We start from the raw sequence: 17,107 nt of genomic DNA, 5'->3' as shown, positions 1-17,107 counted from the left end.
TCCATCGCTCTTCCTGCAACGCCTTCAAAGACGAGAGCGTTTCTAAGAGAACCTTTAACGACGCATTAATATTAATAACGTGATTTTAAGCGTGTCGTATTTCATGCTGACAATAACTCTTTTGTATTTGCTGAAGAAAAAAACGATGGCTGTTTTAGAGTAATTATGTTTTTGTGTATTTTTCCATGAGAATTAAAAGACATTTAACCCCAAATTCTCATCTGTGACGCAAAACAAAGTTGTGGTGCAGTGATTAAAAAATAATAAAATATTTATAAATGATGCTATTTGTTGAACTGCCTTTGAATTAATTTTACATTACCTTTGTCACAACGGCAAAAAAATTAATGGTGCTAAAAAATTTTTTTTTTGCTTAATTAACAATTAATTAAAAATTTGATTCATTTAAAGTTGAACTGAAAAATACAAACTGAAAATAAAATAAATTTAAACCCTAACTGAAAGTAAAAATGAAATAAAAATAAATTAAGCATAAACACTTATATTTAAAACAAGCAAAAATTGATCAGATTACAAAACAGATTCGAGCATTACTAAAAATGTAACTGAGATAAAAATAAATTAAACCTAAAAAGAAATATTTACGTATTTAAGTTGAAGCACTAAAATGAGTAACTGCAAGTAAAATAAGACTGAACAAAAATAAAATTAATACATAATACAGAAAATTAACATACAAAAAAAATGCTAAAATGACAAAAAGCATCTAAAACTAAGCTGAAATTATTTTTTTGTAAAGTATAATTAATATATATTGTTTCACCAGTCAGTTTAAGTTGAAACAGTAAAATAATAACTAGAAACAAAATAAAAACTAAAACTAACTAGTAATATTCAAAGCAAAAAACAAAAAAAAGATAAAAATTAAAAAAAGCACATAAACACTCAACTAAAAAAATTATTTAAATTATGAACAAAACCTCATGGGCCTGCTTTCACAGACAGGGTTAGGCCTTTAAAGTACATTTTAGAAACATGCGTCAGAAAAAAAACATTACTGGTGAGCATCTCAAGACAAAACAAAGACACTGACCTGTTTTAAGATCCGTCGCTTAAAAGAGTTCAGTCCGGACTAGTCTGTGAAACCCGTCTCTGATTGGTGGATGAAGCCGTCAATCAATCTTTCAGCGACAGCCTTTGATGAACCGATGATGACATCTGCCCGGAAACCGAAAGAGAAAAATGTCCTTCCCGCGGCCGGCCGCTCTCCGTCTCCGTCAGCGGCTCGCGCTCCGAGGGACAGAGGCATTATGGGAAATAACTTCTATGGAGACGGATGGGCCGGAGGATCCGGTGAAGACAGCTGCGAGGAGAGCCATCGTTTATAATCAACCTGAGAGAAGAAATCAATAAAAGAGGCCGGGGTTACAGGAGATCTGTGAAAAAAAAAAACCACGTCCAAAACCTTAAAAAGGGTGATTAAAGAATTGGAGCTCTCCGGCGTGACAGAATGAGGAGGTTTCTCATCTTATTGATATTCTCAGCCGTCTAATGAGCATCGTTCATCATCATAACACACAAGAAGCTCTGCTGCAGTTCAACGAATGGCTCACGCTTTCTTTTAAGGCGTAATATTAATGAACTACACGTACTCACTACATGATGATATTATTTGCATGCAATTGTGCATCATTTTCTGTTATTATAACAGAACATGTAACAAGGACACTTTAAAATAGTGCTTTGATGCAACCTGTGTTGTTAAAAGCGCTGTATGAATAAAAATGAAATGATTGAAATAATAAGTGTTGCAAATTAATATTTTAGTCGAATGCTTATTTGATATATTGTATGTTCAGGGGATTTTACGCTATTTATGGAAGAGTTATGATCCGTTTATTACCCGTTTTTATATCGTATAGACTTTAAAATTAATTTCGCGACTGTTGTTTAAAAAGTTGGGACAAAAAAAAAAAAAAAACTGCACAAAACAAACTATTAATATTTTTTTGTTGACTGAAATTAAATACAAATATTAAATAAGTGAAAAGGTCACAATGGTAAAACAAAGGGTCTTTAATATTATTACTTCAATAATAAAAATGTAATTGATTTAATTGAGATCAATAACCTTTACAGAGATTTGTAATGTTCAAATAAAAGCTGTTCTTTTAAACTTTATATTCGTCTGGGAATCCTGAAAAATGGAGGAATGATGCTGAAAATTCACAAAAATCAATAACATAACCTATATCCACACAGAAGCAGCTATTTCAATTATATTCAATATTTTTTGTGCTATTAAAGGATTAAATCGCATCCAAAATACGTTTTTGTTTACATAATGTGCGTACTTATGCATATATAAATACACACATACAGTATATATATATATATATATATATATATATATATATATTTTTTTTTTTAAATATTTACATGTATATACTTCCATTTTATATAATATATTTTTAATATATAAACAAATTTGACTTAAAGCGTGTTTGTATCTATAGATGCATAAATACACACATACATTATGTAAATAAAAACTAATTTCGGATGCGATTAATTATTGGACGGCACTCTTGAAATGAAATAAGTTCAGCCTCGGCGACTCATTCAGCTCGAAACTGAAATCAACCAAACCAAGAAAACACCCTGAAATATTAAAGAGGACTAAATTGGATTCCCTCCTATTGATCCATCCCAGAGTTCCCCGATTTCCCATCTCTCACGACAGAAAAGAGGAGATTAATCCCTTCATCTACGACACGCGCCGGTGAAAGTCACGCCGAGGACAAGGGCCCAAAAACAAACAGATGAACGGCGGACGTGTCCAGAGCCGCCACGTACATGAAGCGCTAGTCATTAACCATTCTTACGATCGACTCATTGAGAAATTCATAGCATGTTTCCCAAAGAATCACAGTTAAGTGTGAAACGAATGCAGAGGAAGTATAAAAAATAGTTGACCGTGTCTGTATCGTCTTAAAGGAGACCTGTATTTCTTGTCATGTGTTTGGTTCGCAATAAAAAAAATACGGAAGTGTTCAATTCTGACTATTAGTTTGAGACGCACAAACAGTGCATACTTGTGCAGATTAAATGTATATCTATTTAATATTTACACTGCTGCCACACGGGTAACGTGTTTCTTTCCCAGCGGTTTACTTTCACGGACATAACCACTTGTGTGTGTTTTCAGCATGAACTTGTGTGCATTCGACCATTTATGAAAGAAAAAATATGCCACATGACAGCCACAGAAGAAAAAAACTAAACATGTTGGAAGTTTTAACTGATATAGCTTTAAAATGAATGATTTCAGAGCGCTAAGACATGAGCATCCCATCAAAACAGATGGGTTTTTTTTGCCAGGGACAAGCTTTAAAGCAGGGTTGCCAGGTGTTCACAACAAACTCCTCCCAATGGCTATTTTCCTGGGTGTAAAAAGCATGTTTTTTTGGTCTTGATATCACTTCAACCAAAGAACATGAACAGTGTTAGCCCAGTTAAGAGAGAAAACCATGTACTTGGCAACACGGAATAGGGGCCGGGGATAAACAGCTCATTTGCATTTAAAGAGATATGCACATAAACGCCCTGTTTCCGCTTCCATTTAAAGTAAGCTTTTTCAAAACCCTATAATGATTTGTGGGGTATATTGAGCCAAACTCCTTATAGCTTGTTAAAAGGGAGATAGTAGGTGCACTTTAACTAAAATAAGAATGTATTCTTTTTAATCAAACTAAACAGACATGGAAAAAAACTAATTAAAACTATAAAACAGAACTTCAAAAACAATTTAAATTATAATGAGAAATAAAAAACATAATATTGACAACTATAACTGTATCTTAATACTAATACAACACTGGTGCACCATATGTCTTTATTCTGTATGCGTATGTAATAGTTGGTTGAAATGTTATTTTTGCTAAAATGTGCTGCATATAAGAACATTACTCTATGCATCCCATAATGCAATGACCTCAATTCGACCTTCCATTTCCAGTGAAACAAAGTGATATTAGCTCTATAACGTCAAAAGCTGAAAAATAACAAGATTTCTCTTTTTCTGTATCACCCAGCCGTAAACACACACACACACACACACACACACTCTCTCACACACACACACACACACACACACACACACTCACAAGCGCAAATGCAGAGGAAAGACTATGACCTCTAATCACAATGTCACGCTCTAATGGATGATCACCTCACACACACACACACACACACACACACACACACAGAGGAATCATCACGTCACGCTATCAGCCTCCATTAATAAAGCACACTTATTGTTTTCCAATAATTAGGTTTTTACAAACCAGAGAGCGAGAGAAATCAGCAATACTGCGAGGAGCGTGAGAGCGCTCTGCTGAAGCGTGAGTGTGTCGGAGGAGAACGAGGACGCTGTCTGAGACGACGCCGCTTCGATGAAGCCCATGTTCCCCAGAAGCACCACCACTGTGTTTCAACCGGGTCCTGAAGAACCTTTTCACAGCCTTCTATTCTTTTATGAAATTAGTATGACATCAGCCGCTCATTATCACAAACAAAAGCCTTGAGGACGAAACAAGAGCGGTGTGTATTCATCATAATGATAGTCTGACTGTAACACAGATCATCACGTAAACACACACACACACACACACACACACACATTTAAACATTTTACAAAAATAGTATATGTATATATGTATGTATATGTATGTACATATATATATATATATATATATATATATATATATATATATATACACACACACACACTTTTTAAAAATCAAACATAGAAATAAATATATCAGTATATTTACATATTTTTATATAAAATATTATATTATTATGAACATTTTCATATATAAAAAAACCTAAAACAGTAGTCTGAATGAAACCATACCAGACTATAACCTATTAAAATTTAAAAATATTAAATATTATTATATATAACATTAAAAATGACACTTCTGCTTAAATATATAGATATATTCTTATATTAATATGGAATAATTTTGTAGTATATATATATATATATATATATATATATATATATATATATATACACACATACACACACATTTATCTAAACATTAAATACAGTTATATTTAGCCATGTTCACAATATTTAATGGAAATACAATGTCTTCTAATTAAAAGAGCATCAATTGTTCTACTATATTGTGTGTTGAATGCCACTGGAATACTAGACTGTCCAATGAGAAGACAATAAAAACAATGAAATAATTTACAATATTTATAACAGTATTATATTGTGTCTTGTTTTATATATTTTTTGAGATTATTACATGCACCGAACAGAATATTTTCAGCTGATGGAATTGTCACGGAGTCTGAGAGAGACCCAATATCTCTGTGCTTCGGCACACGTTTGCTGAGAGTGTGTTCGCTGGTGTCGAAGCGAAAGCCTCTCCTTCACAGAAAATCAATGCAAATGGGCCGAACGCACAATTCGAACGCGGCCCACGAGGAGCGTTTGTCCTACATATGACTGCCGACGCCAACCTAGCGACGCTAACAAAGCCATCAGGCGCAGACACGGTCCTGCATTTACAGCGACACCAGCGGAGCCCGATCCTCTCTGACAGACGGCAGGCGAAGCTACCTCGCATCACGTCTGACTAAATGATGTCAGAGAAAAGCCCCGAGGACGCGGATTGAGTCACAAAAGGCCAGAAATAGCAGCGTACAGATACCGAGACGTCCTAAATGACAACGAATGCGCGCTCGACTCGGCGTCGCTGCCAGAAACCTCCGGTAAGCGGCCGTCGATCCACGTTAGGAGCTCTGAATGTTCGCGGCGTGTAAATCAGCGCTCAAATCACACGTCTCTCACACGTCGGGCGCGAGCTCTTCCAGCAGATCTGACGCTCTCGGCGTGCCTGCGAGAGGGAGATAAAGAAGTGCGTGACAGGCTGTTTGTGTGTATTTATTATTGCCAATTGGCGATTAATCACGGCGGGCGACGGATCTGAGAGGGTGAAGCCTGGCAGGAGGAGGAGAGATAAAGAAAACACAGACAGGAGGAGGGACGTTATTACAGAAACGCAGGAGGCGTTCAGAAGCAGACAGATGGACAGAGCTGCTCTCCTTTAGGACAGTATCTTGTTTATTTCGAAAAAAATAATCCACGTAATTATGCTTCATTTATTGATCCAGTCACGCCAATAAAGCTCACTTGAATCGAAAGCGAACTGAAATGGCAAAGAGACAGAGAGAGAGATGGATGGATGGACAGAGACAAAAAGACAGGACGTGTGGCAGATGGACGGACGGACAGAGAGAGAGACAGATGGACAGACAGGCGTGCGAATGGAAAGACCGACAGACAGATGGACAGAGATAAAGAGGGATGGAAATACAGACGGAGACGAAACGGCAGACATACAGTCAGGCGTAGAGACGGACAGACAGATAGATAGATAGATAGAGAGAGACAGAGAGAGAGAGAACGGAGACAAAAAGACAGACAGAAAGTGAGACGGACGGACAGACAGACATATGGAAAGACGGAGACAAAAAGACAGACATATAGTCAGGCAAAGAAATGGACAGAAACACAGGCAGACAGATGGATAGAAAGACAGACGGACGGACAAAAAGAGACGGATGGATGGAAACACTGACTGAGAGACGGACACAGACAGAGGGATGGAAATACAGAAATATAGATGGACAGACACTGACAAAAAGACATACAGAAAGTGAGACGGATGGACAGACAGAGACAGATGAATAGAAAGACAGACAGACAGATGGACAGAGACAAAAAGACATACAGTCAGACGGACAAGCAGACAGACAGATGGATAGAAAGACAGATGGACAGACTGACAGACAGACGGACAGAGACGGACACCGACAGAGGGATGGAAATACAGACATACAGATGGACAGACAGAGACAAAAAAAAGCAGACATACAGTCAGACAGAGAGACGGACAGACAGAAAGATAGATAGAGGCATACACAGACAGATAAGAGAGACAGAAAGAGACAGGGGGATGGAAATACAGATATATAGATGGACAGTGACAAAAAGACAGACAGAAAGTGAGACGGATGGACAGACAGATATAGGGATGGTAAGACAGAGACAAAAAGACAGATATAGAAACACAGGCAGACAAATAAGACACAGACATACGGACAGAAAGACAGACAAAGAGACAGATGGACAGACACATATGAATGGAAACGCTGACTGAGAGACAGATGGACAAAAACAGACAGAGGGATGGAAATACAAAAATATAGATGGACAGACACTGACAAAAAGACACACAGAAAGTGAGACTGATGGACAGACATAGAGACAGATGAATAGAAAGACAGACAGACAAAGAGAGACGACAGACATGGATGGAAAGACGGGACAGACAGAGACAAAAAGACAGACATAGAAATGGACAGAAACACAGGCAGACAGACAGATGGATGGAAAGACTGACAGACAGATGGACAGAGACAAAAGGACATACAGTCATAGTGAGACAGATGGACAGAGATCCAGACAAAAGAAAGACACACAGGCAGTCAGACATAGAGGTATACACAAATAGATGGATGGAAAAACAGAACGATGCATGGACAATGACAGATGGACACAGAGAGACGGACAGAGACAGATGCAAAGAAAGAAAGCGGTGCATCGAATCTTTTAAAAGCGTGCTCTGAACGCTCAGCCTCTCAGCAGATATAGAGATAGAGCTGATGTGGAGCAGCAGAGACACTGAGCCGCTGCAGACACTGGATCACGAGCTGCTTCAAACATACCGTACATAGATTTACTGCATTCAGGCACGGTCACAATACACATCACAATTTAGATGAACTGCGCAGGTCTGGTGCATGCTGTGCACGGAAAGAAATATGACACTTTCTGATTGGCCTGTTTTTGTCAGATTGACGCACAACCAGCCAATCAAAACCGCACAGATTCGGCCACACGAGGAGCCTGGAATATCACCTTGTGAAGCTGGTTGCCAGAATCGACGTAAAACAGCCTCAAATTAGAAATATCACATACCCGACGGCAAAAAAAACAACGACAGCTGTGGTTAAACCATAAAACGAGTGGACTGGACAGAAATTACCGTCAAAAATGATCAAGTTTGCACACTTCTTATCAGAAAAGGTTCAATAAAGTATTGTCTTTTGTTGCTATATGTCCGTCTAAAGTCTATCCATTATGAAATAGTGCCTGCGTGCAAAACAAACCGACCATTTATAAATAATCACAATAAATTTTTAAATACAGAGATAGTTTGATAAAAGTACATTTTAGCTCATATTCAAAGGGTCCCAAATATAGCCGTTGAGTACGCCTAGATTAAATTAAACAAGGCACCAGTTCAACATGAAATTACATTTATACATTATATTTTGTGGGGAAAAAATGTATTAATTATAAAAAACATTTATGAGTGGTGTTTGCTCATGCAAACCAGTGTTTAGTTTATTTGGGTACTATTATAGTTTTAATTGATATTACTACTATTATACTAAGATGTATTACTGTTAACGTAATATTACTACTTTAACCATTAAAGCTTGTATTATTTATTTAGGTTAGATTTTATTACTTTTTTAATTTTATTTAATTTCTATCAATTTTAGTGCTAAACTTAAATGAAAACTAAAAAAGCCTTCTTGGTAAGTTTAATGTAATTTTATTTATTTTCTTTATTTCAATTAACAAACAGGTTTTCAGTTAGTTATTAATATTATTCAAAGTATATTATTATTTAAGATATATTATTATTTCGATTTTTACTTCAGTTCTAGTTTTAATTTCTATTTAGTAATTTAGTGTTTCAACTTAAATAAAAATGAGAAATGTTGCCTTGGGAACTATTGAAATACATTTTTCATTCAGTATTTTATTTGAACTTTATTTAAATGAAAACGTTTAATAGTTTTAGTTACTAATCCGGTGTAAAACATTATTAAGGCTCGTCATTTTTCATTTTCTTTGTCAGAAATACTTGTTTCAGAAGTAAAACGAGTTGGAAATAGCATTTAATGTTTCACTGGTCTCAGATGTTTCCTGCTAAACCTCTGTGAGACGTCCAGGTCCTTTCTGAGGAACACCTAAGAGACAGCAAAACCCTCGTTTGTGATGACCGGTGGATTTGTAGTGAATAGATTAGTGATTATTCAGACTCACACACACTCTCGCTCGGCCGGTCAATCCTCCATCAGGTGTTTGATTCGAGCTCAGATATGGATGGGATTTCACAGCACAATCACTCAAACCTGGAGAAAGAGAGACGCTTTATCACACACACAGAGCAAAAAAAGAAAGCAGCAGAGAACTGCAGTCCATCCGCAGATCCATTGATTTTCAGAGGAACTCAGGCTTTCGGACGTCTTGCGCAGAAACACTCAGCTCATTAATTCAGAAGATGAGGACTGACCTGAAACAAACAGACCCAAACAGAATTCAGAGCAAAGATTGACAAAACGTCCACACATGCATTCTTAGTCTTCTCACAAGATCCCGCCATAAACAATATAAATAAGTTATTTTGAGGTGTTCTCGTATTATCTTATAAAAACATTACTAAAATATTTTCATTTTACAATTTAAAATATTAACATTTTATTTTGTATAAATATAAATAAAATAATGTAAGTTTTGCCATTTTATTTTTAAGTATTTAAAAAAATATTATAAAATAAAAATAAATAAATAAAAATAATATAATAAAATAAAATAATAATAATATTGTATAAAAATTGTATATAAAGTATTTAAAAATAAATAAATAAAAAATAATAATAATAATATTATATATATATATATATATATATATATATATATATATACACACACACATATACACACACACACACACACACACACACACACTTGTATATTCCTATAGGAATGTATGTTTGGTGCACACTTCCAAGTACATTAAAATCAATCCAATGTAGACAGAGCTGTGCAGAAATAAAATTAATACATTTATGTATGTGAACACACTGTATGCAGACACTGTAAACAGGCTTTAGATTTTATATTTACCAAAAAAAGTGAATAATTGGAACAAGGTGCAATAAAGTGGAGATAAGGTTAGATAGGATCAATATTTGCAATAAATATGCAGTCATTGCAGCTCCTAGCTACTGTGAAAAGCACATAAACGATGAACTACATCTGACCTTTTTAATAGAGTTTGTAAAGAACAACGCAATAAATTCTGCTCGGCAAGAACAAAATTAAAGTGAACGTTACCACGTAATCCCAAACACGAGCTATGAGCGCTTTCATTAAAAGAGCGCAGGCTGGTAATTGTCTCCGCAGCTCATGAATGTTCTGGTGAGCTCACCATCTGCTTCATCTGAGGTTTTATGACATTCACGGTGTAAAATGGGGATATTGTCATTATCTGAGATGGTATTAGTGAGGAGAAAGTCATTTTCCTTCACAGAAGTGTCTGTTATACAGTCATCTCATCAGCGTCTGTCCCGCTGCTCCCGTCTCTCAGACTTCCTCTGTTTCTGTTCTTGCTCTTTGTCTCTGCGGCGTATCACACGAGTAGTACCACTTCTGCAGTATTTTTAGTGCTCACAGTATGCTCATTTATGCATAGAGTACTAAGATGAAGAATACAAAATGTTGCATGGGATATTCAACTATGTGTTCCACAACGCAACAAACCTGACCTTTTCTTTTTTAGTATTATAGAAGTGATAGCGGTTTCAGAATTTGATCAGAACGCCGAAGCTTAGCTATTCTTACACAAAGACAGTGTTAAAGTTCATTACAATGGCACTTTTTGTTGACTGCATTTAAAAGGTGAAAAATATAAAAAATGAAATAAAATATCAGTATTGGATGAAAACATTAGAAACTTAGAAAATTGAAAAATAGAAATGTTGCCTTGGGGACTAAGTAAAAAAATTCAAAAAAATAAAAAATAAAATAAAAAATGAAAGCAATAAAATGACTAAAATCCAAAATACATAAAGCTAAAAAATAAAGCATTAATTGATAAATTATTTAAATCTTCAAAAAAAAAAAAAACTAAAATTAAAAACAACTAACTTCATAAAAATGTAAGCAATATTACTAAAAATAAAAAGTCTAAAAAGTAAAAAAACTCAATTGAGAAAAGATCATTTAAAAATTCCCTAACCCTTTTAAAGCAGTAATATTAATATCAGCATATGCTACACTATATCAGCATACAAATAATCTTACAAATGAAAAATAGCAATTAAGGTTTTAAACTTTGATGATTACCAAAAGCCTCTATAAAACAAAACATCTTCCCAATCTGAAAATGCCATACACAAGATCTAATCTTTTGAGATATTATGATTGTCGTTACTGTCACTTTTTAGTGAACATTTAAATCATTAGTTTGAGTGATTCATTCAAGATTGTCTTTACAAATGTATCACTGAATCACTGACTCAAATGATTCATTCAAAAGCACCGAGTCATTTAGTAACGAGGCTGTGTGCTGCTCGGAGACTGATAAATGATTATGATTGATTTATTGAATGAATAAAATCAATGCTGATATTCGGGATTAGCACTACATCATGGTATAAATATAAAAACTCTATTTTTACAGCACTATGTTTGTTCTAGCTCATTTGTTGTCATTTCTCCACAAGATTCTCACACACACACCAACATGTGCGACCTTGTTACGGTCAATGCATTATTCATCATCAATCATCATTCACGCCGAATCACAAAAATCATTTTTAGGAATTGCTCGATATGCCCTGCATAATTTCTTCACAAAATTAGCCTTCTCTTCTCTTACCCTGCATCTGCCTTATCTGCCCTAAATAATATTGAAAAAAATATTTTATGTACATTGAGACGAAGGCTTAACTTTAGTCCAGTCCGCCGCTGACTGTCCAACGATGTCCATATTTTATACAAAGTAAATAAAAAAGTTAGCAATTAAGATGATGTACTTATTCAAAAGCATCTGAAAAATCAATTGAATGACTTTTAATGGTATTCAAATCCTTGATTTTTGCAAAATCAATTTAAATGACTTTCAGTGCTTTTTAATGCCCGAGGAAACCCTGGAAAACGTAAAGAAAGGGTATCGATACATGTACAGTTAGCACGTACAACAGAATGCAGTGTACAGTCTTTTTCTCCGAAAGCAGGGCTGATAATGTCCTTTCAGAGCGCTGATTGCAGATAATTACACCCGCTTGAAAGCAGCTTTTCAGAGCCAGCCGCAGCGGAGCGGTTTTTGCGGCCTGTCGTTTAAGAGCCGTGTTGATATAACACTCCTTTGTTTCACCGGCAGCTCGAGCTTCAGCTGAGAGACACCCCCTTTCATCCGCCATTAAAGAGACGGTTCGCCCCAAAATGAATATTTGCTGGGTTTTTACTCACCGCCGGGCCATTCGAGATGCGGTAGAACAGTGAAGAAGATTCATAAAGTAGTAGTTACCATCACCATCACAGACGGGAAAGACTAAACGAAGACCCTCGGCCCCTGGCGGTCTAAGGAGGTGGAACGATCAGTCTGTGTAAGAAAGTGAGCGTTATTTACTACATTAGTACATTTAATCCAGAGCCTCGGTGGGTTTATGAAGATTCGGAAGGTCACGGATAAACACGAGGGAGTCTGAGCAGATGGTTTACGTGCCTGATGTAATGAACCATGAGGACTCCACACAGGAGTGAGCTCACTTGAGAGTCCACGGGTTACGGCTGCGTCCCAAATGGCGCGTCTGACGGGGACTAGCGGCCCTCGCTGAAGTGCACGGGTCCGCAGGGCGCGCCGTTTGTCATTTTAACACTCGGGAGGTCGGCGAGCGTCACCGCTCGTGACCGCGATATGCAGTGACGCACACTTGACTGTTACCCAGCAGTCCATGCGGGATAGTGTCACTTATAGATGACCATAAGGGCCCACCCAGAGAGCCCCTGATAAGAAGCATGTTATTTTTGGGGCCAAAATCTGTACCAGCATCACATTTATCCAATTACAGAGAGGCCAATCCCAGAACGCATTTTCCCTTGACTACAGTTTTGCTCATACAGCAAGTTAACAAGGCAACATGATGCATTTAGAGCCTTTTTGTAAATATCTTGTATTTTTAAATATGCAATAGCTTCCGAAGGGCTGTAGTTAATTACATGAAATAAAAATTAAAACTTGCTCTCATTCAGGGTCCATCGAATATTGGGATGAGTTTGCGTCTCCTTCAGATTTGGATAAATGTAGCATTGCATCAGTGTCTCAGCAATGGATGTGAATGGGTGCCGTCAGAATCAGAGTCTGATAAAAACAGAATAATCCGCAGCGCTCGAGTCATCAGTTAACATCTGGAGAAGACAGAAGATCAAACTAATCCAGCATCCAGTTTTATGAACACATCTGAGCAGATTTCCCTCCTGATTCAGACCAAAACACTTTTATTATGGAATATGGACTAATTGATGGATTAGTTTGATCTCTTGTCTTCTCCAGATGTTTACTGATGGACTGGAGTGCTGTGGATTATAGCGATGTTTTTATCAGCTCATTCTGACGGCACCCATTCACATCCATTGCTGAGAAGCTGATGCAGAGAAGGAAACCTGACCCTAAGAAACAAACTCATCCTAATCTTACTCACTAGAACCAAACCACTGTATATCGTTAGTTAATTTAATAAACCTGTTCAGGTGCGGTTCACAATCTGTCCCTCGGGTCACGTTTAACATCTTCAATCACGGCCTGTTTAATCAATTATTTCCCAATGATATTTATTGATCGTCTTACATTGAGACGACCTCCTCCTCCTCCTCCTCCTGTCAGAATGAGCGCTAAACGATTTCTGATGTGTCTGGAGGTTCAGCCAGATAATCGTCTCGTGAAGTCTTCAGGAGCCAGAGAGAGAGATTAAAGTCAGACTCACGCCTCTGCACATCAGTGACTTCAGCCATCTCAGTCTGAGAAACACACACACACACACACACACACACACACACACACGCACACACACACACACACACACACACGCACGCACGCACGCACACACACACACACACACACACACACACACACATCAGGTGAAAGCAGAAACAACTAAATACTGCCAACAATTTGATAACTCTCTTCTAGAGATCTAATGGAGATCTCTAGAACATCTTAAAACCTCACTTACTGCATTTCTGTCATCATCTTATATTTTTATAAAAGAGCTACAGTGACAAAGACGCTATAAGATGTTTTGTCATTATGAGCGTTACCATAGAAACGGATCATTCCCGAGGCTGTGAACATAAACGTGGTTTCTGAAAGCGACAGTTCATTACCGACATACGTCATGGACGTTTCTGCTCAAGAAATTCACATTTACCTTATTAAAAAATACAGAAAAAATAAGAAATGTTATTGTAATTTTAAAACAGCCGTTTTCTCTGTGAACTTTTATGTCAAACAATTTATTTCTGTGAATTGCAGCTGAATTTTCAGCATCATTGCTCCAGTCTTCAGTGTCACAATCTTTGTTGCTGCTCAAAAAACATTTCTAATTATTAACAATTAAGTTGAAAACAGCTGTGCTGCGCAGTATTTCTGTGGTAATTGTGCTACATTTTATTTTTCAGGACTCCTTGACGAACAGAAAGGGCAAAAGAACAACCGAAATCTTCTGTGACATAATGCAATTTTGAATTAATTTAATGCATCCTTCGTGAATAAACGCATTCCTTTCAAAACCTCAGACACAAGTGTATTTACGACGTAACTGCTAATAACACAATCCCCTCCAGTTTTCCCTGCACTCATCGCTGTTTGTTTTTTCCTCGCTGACATGATCTAATCGTGACGCGCTCGCAGCTCAAAGCCATGAAAACACAAACTCAAGGACTCTTTCAGCAAAGAAAAAAACTAAACCCATCACAATGACATTCAGAAGCACTCAAGCATGCTTCTCAAACACATCTGTCATCTCGCTCCGCTCCACAGACTCTCATCTGACTGACAGCTGCTGCAGATGGATTCAATCGGTGAGCTTATCAATACGGAGAGACCGACCGTGTGCTGTGAAATGAGCTATCGATTACAGACCCAGAGGACATAACAGTGCCCTGACGGGAGCCCGAGACAGAGAGATAACAGAAAGACACCGAAAGAAAAGCAAAGGGCGACGACAGGCAATAACATCTGAGATGAGGAGATGAAACTATGATGTGTTTTATATAGGCATGGAGTGTCTTACAGATGCTCCAGTGTGTTTACAGCCAAAACCTTCACCTGAAGAAGACACTTCCTGTCTTTATAACAAGAAAATATATCAATTATAATACATTAATGAGAAATATACTGTATGTGTAATAAATAGACACAGGCAGTTATATATGAAAAAAAAAAAAACGTAAACATTTCTCCCCAAAATAATTTAGTGATTTGGGGTTGAAATTTAACATATTTACAATCTGCAGCACAAAACTTTTTAAATGCATATAGACTATTTTAATCCATTTGCCAAAATGTGCATTTCTTTACTGTAGTATAAAGTATGCACGATGCATACTATCCAAAGTATTAAATGTTTTGCATGAGCGCTAAAAAAGAAATATATATTTTTGGTCAATTTACATTTAAAAATTGCTGGTAAATTGCATAAGCCAATTAAATTACATTTGAAATAAAAAAATAAAATAAAAAGTATCTATTTGTATAACATGCTCAAATAAACTTTGTTTTGTTTACAGTGCATGGAAAACTATCGGCACAATAATAAAAAAAAAAAAACGCTATTTCAAGTGTGACTGAATTGATCAGGCGGCAAAAGAGGCATTCTTTTGAACGGAAATTGAATGGAAAATGCTAAACGATTCATTCCTGAGATGATAACTATGCTACTTGCTGAATTAAACATGATTCTTTGAGAATCTGGCCGAATTATTTACCCGAGGAAGAGAAACATTCTGCCTTCACGGCTCAACCTGTCATACAAAAACACAAGAGAAATAATAAAAAAATATTAAATACATCAATTATGTTACATTAATTAGAATTTTATTAAAAAATTAAAAACTATATATACATTTTTTTTTTTTTATTCCAATGTAAAATATTTATTTCTTTTGGTTTTAGGGTGTAACATACAGGATGAACAGATGACTGACAGTTTAATCATTGTTCGACAATTAATTCATATCTGATATTTTTCCGATATCAGATGTTTTTTTGCTTTGCATCATTGCATCGAGTCAGGCTCGCATTGGCACCGATCATCTTTTTTATATGCTAAGTATTTTTTTTCTTCTGCTTTTGGGGTGAAAATGCAGCATACGCTTTCAGAAAAAAGGTACAAAAGTCTGTTACTGTCGCTGAGACAGTACTTTAATAAAAAAAAAAAAAAAAAATCCTAACATGGACACGTTAGCTTAGCTACTAATATGTGTTTTGGGGTATTTATAATATGCGCCTTTTAAAAAAACGCCACCCCAGTGACAGCTTTTGTACCTTTTTTCCTCCCAAGACACTCAGCAGCACGTTGCACATCCTGGAAAGACAAGACGTGGCCCATATTTTATGCAGACAGTGAAAGTTCACGGTGCGATAACATCTCGAATTATTAAACAAGTCCAAGCGCACGACATCCATCAGCGTTCGGCGCATCGACGGCCCTCGCGACGCGTGTAAACAGACCGCCACCGATGCCCTGCAACAGAAGCCAGGGCGAGGTACAAGCAGCGAAAAGCGCACATATCGACGGAACAATTTGCCGAGAGATTGTAGGGCGGTCTCGAGGGGGCCGGCACGTATTAATTACCATCTCTTCATCCGTGGCCTGCCGTGCGGCGCGTGTGAGGCGCGTCCATGAATCAGAACGCTGTCAGGACGGTTAATGCTCGTAATTGACTGCTTGATAAGAGTCCTGAGCTCTCACGCTCGGCCTGCATCTGACGCAAAGCCACTCGATACGCTGATGAACTTAATATTCACGCCAGCCACTCCGGAGAGATTTAGCCGGCCGACAAGGTCACGGAGAGTAGCTCAGCTTGCCTGAAATCCTCACACACACATCAAAGGCCACTTTGAAGGGACAAAGACATGTCAGCTGAACTGGGATTCCAGTGAGCGACTTCAGAACTGATATGTGACAAACGCATAAA

At 37.0% G+C, this 17,107-nt stretch overlaps 1 long non-coding RNA gene across 1 annotated transcript in view; it reads right to left on the bottom strand.

The window, feature by feature from the left end:
* The window catches only part of LOC122328317, a 16,078-nt gene extending 6,516 nt beyond the window's left edge, over positions 1-9,562 (bottom strand). Inside the window, exons 1-2 of the long non-coding RNA XR_006247781.1 lie at positions 9,167-9,562; positions 1,055-1,397 (exon numbers count right to left, since the gene is read on the bottom strand). This is a non-coding gene — a long non-coding RNA (uncharacterized LOC122328317). The remainder of the gene's footprint in view (positions 1-1,054; positions 1,398-9,166) is intronic.
* Between the last annotated feature and the right edge of the window lie 7,545 nt (positions 9,563-17,107).

Source organism: Puntigrus tetrazona, chromosome 2 (genome assembly GCF_018831695.1).
Source record: "Puntigrus tetrazona isolate hp1 chromosome 2, ASM1883169v1, whole genome shotgun sequence".
Classification (NCBI taxonomy): Eukaryota; Metazoa; Chordata; class Actinopteri; order Cypriniformes; family Cyprinidae; genus Puntigrus; species Puntigrus tetrazona.
Note: the sequence above shows the minus strand (reverse complement) of the source record. Positions and strands in the feature narration are given on the sequence as shown.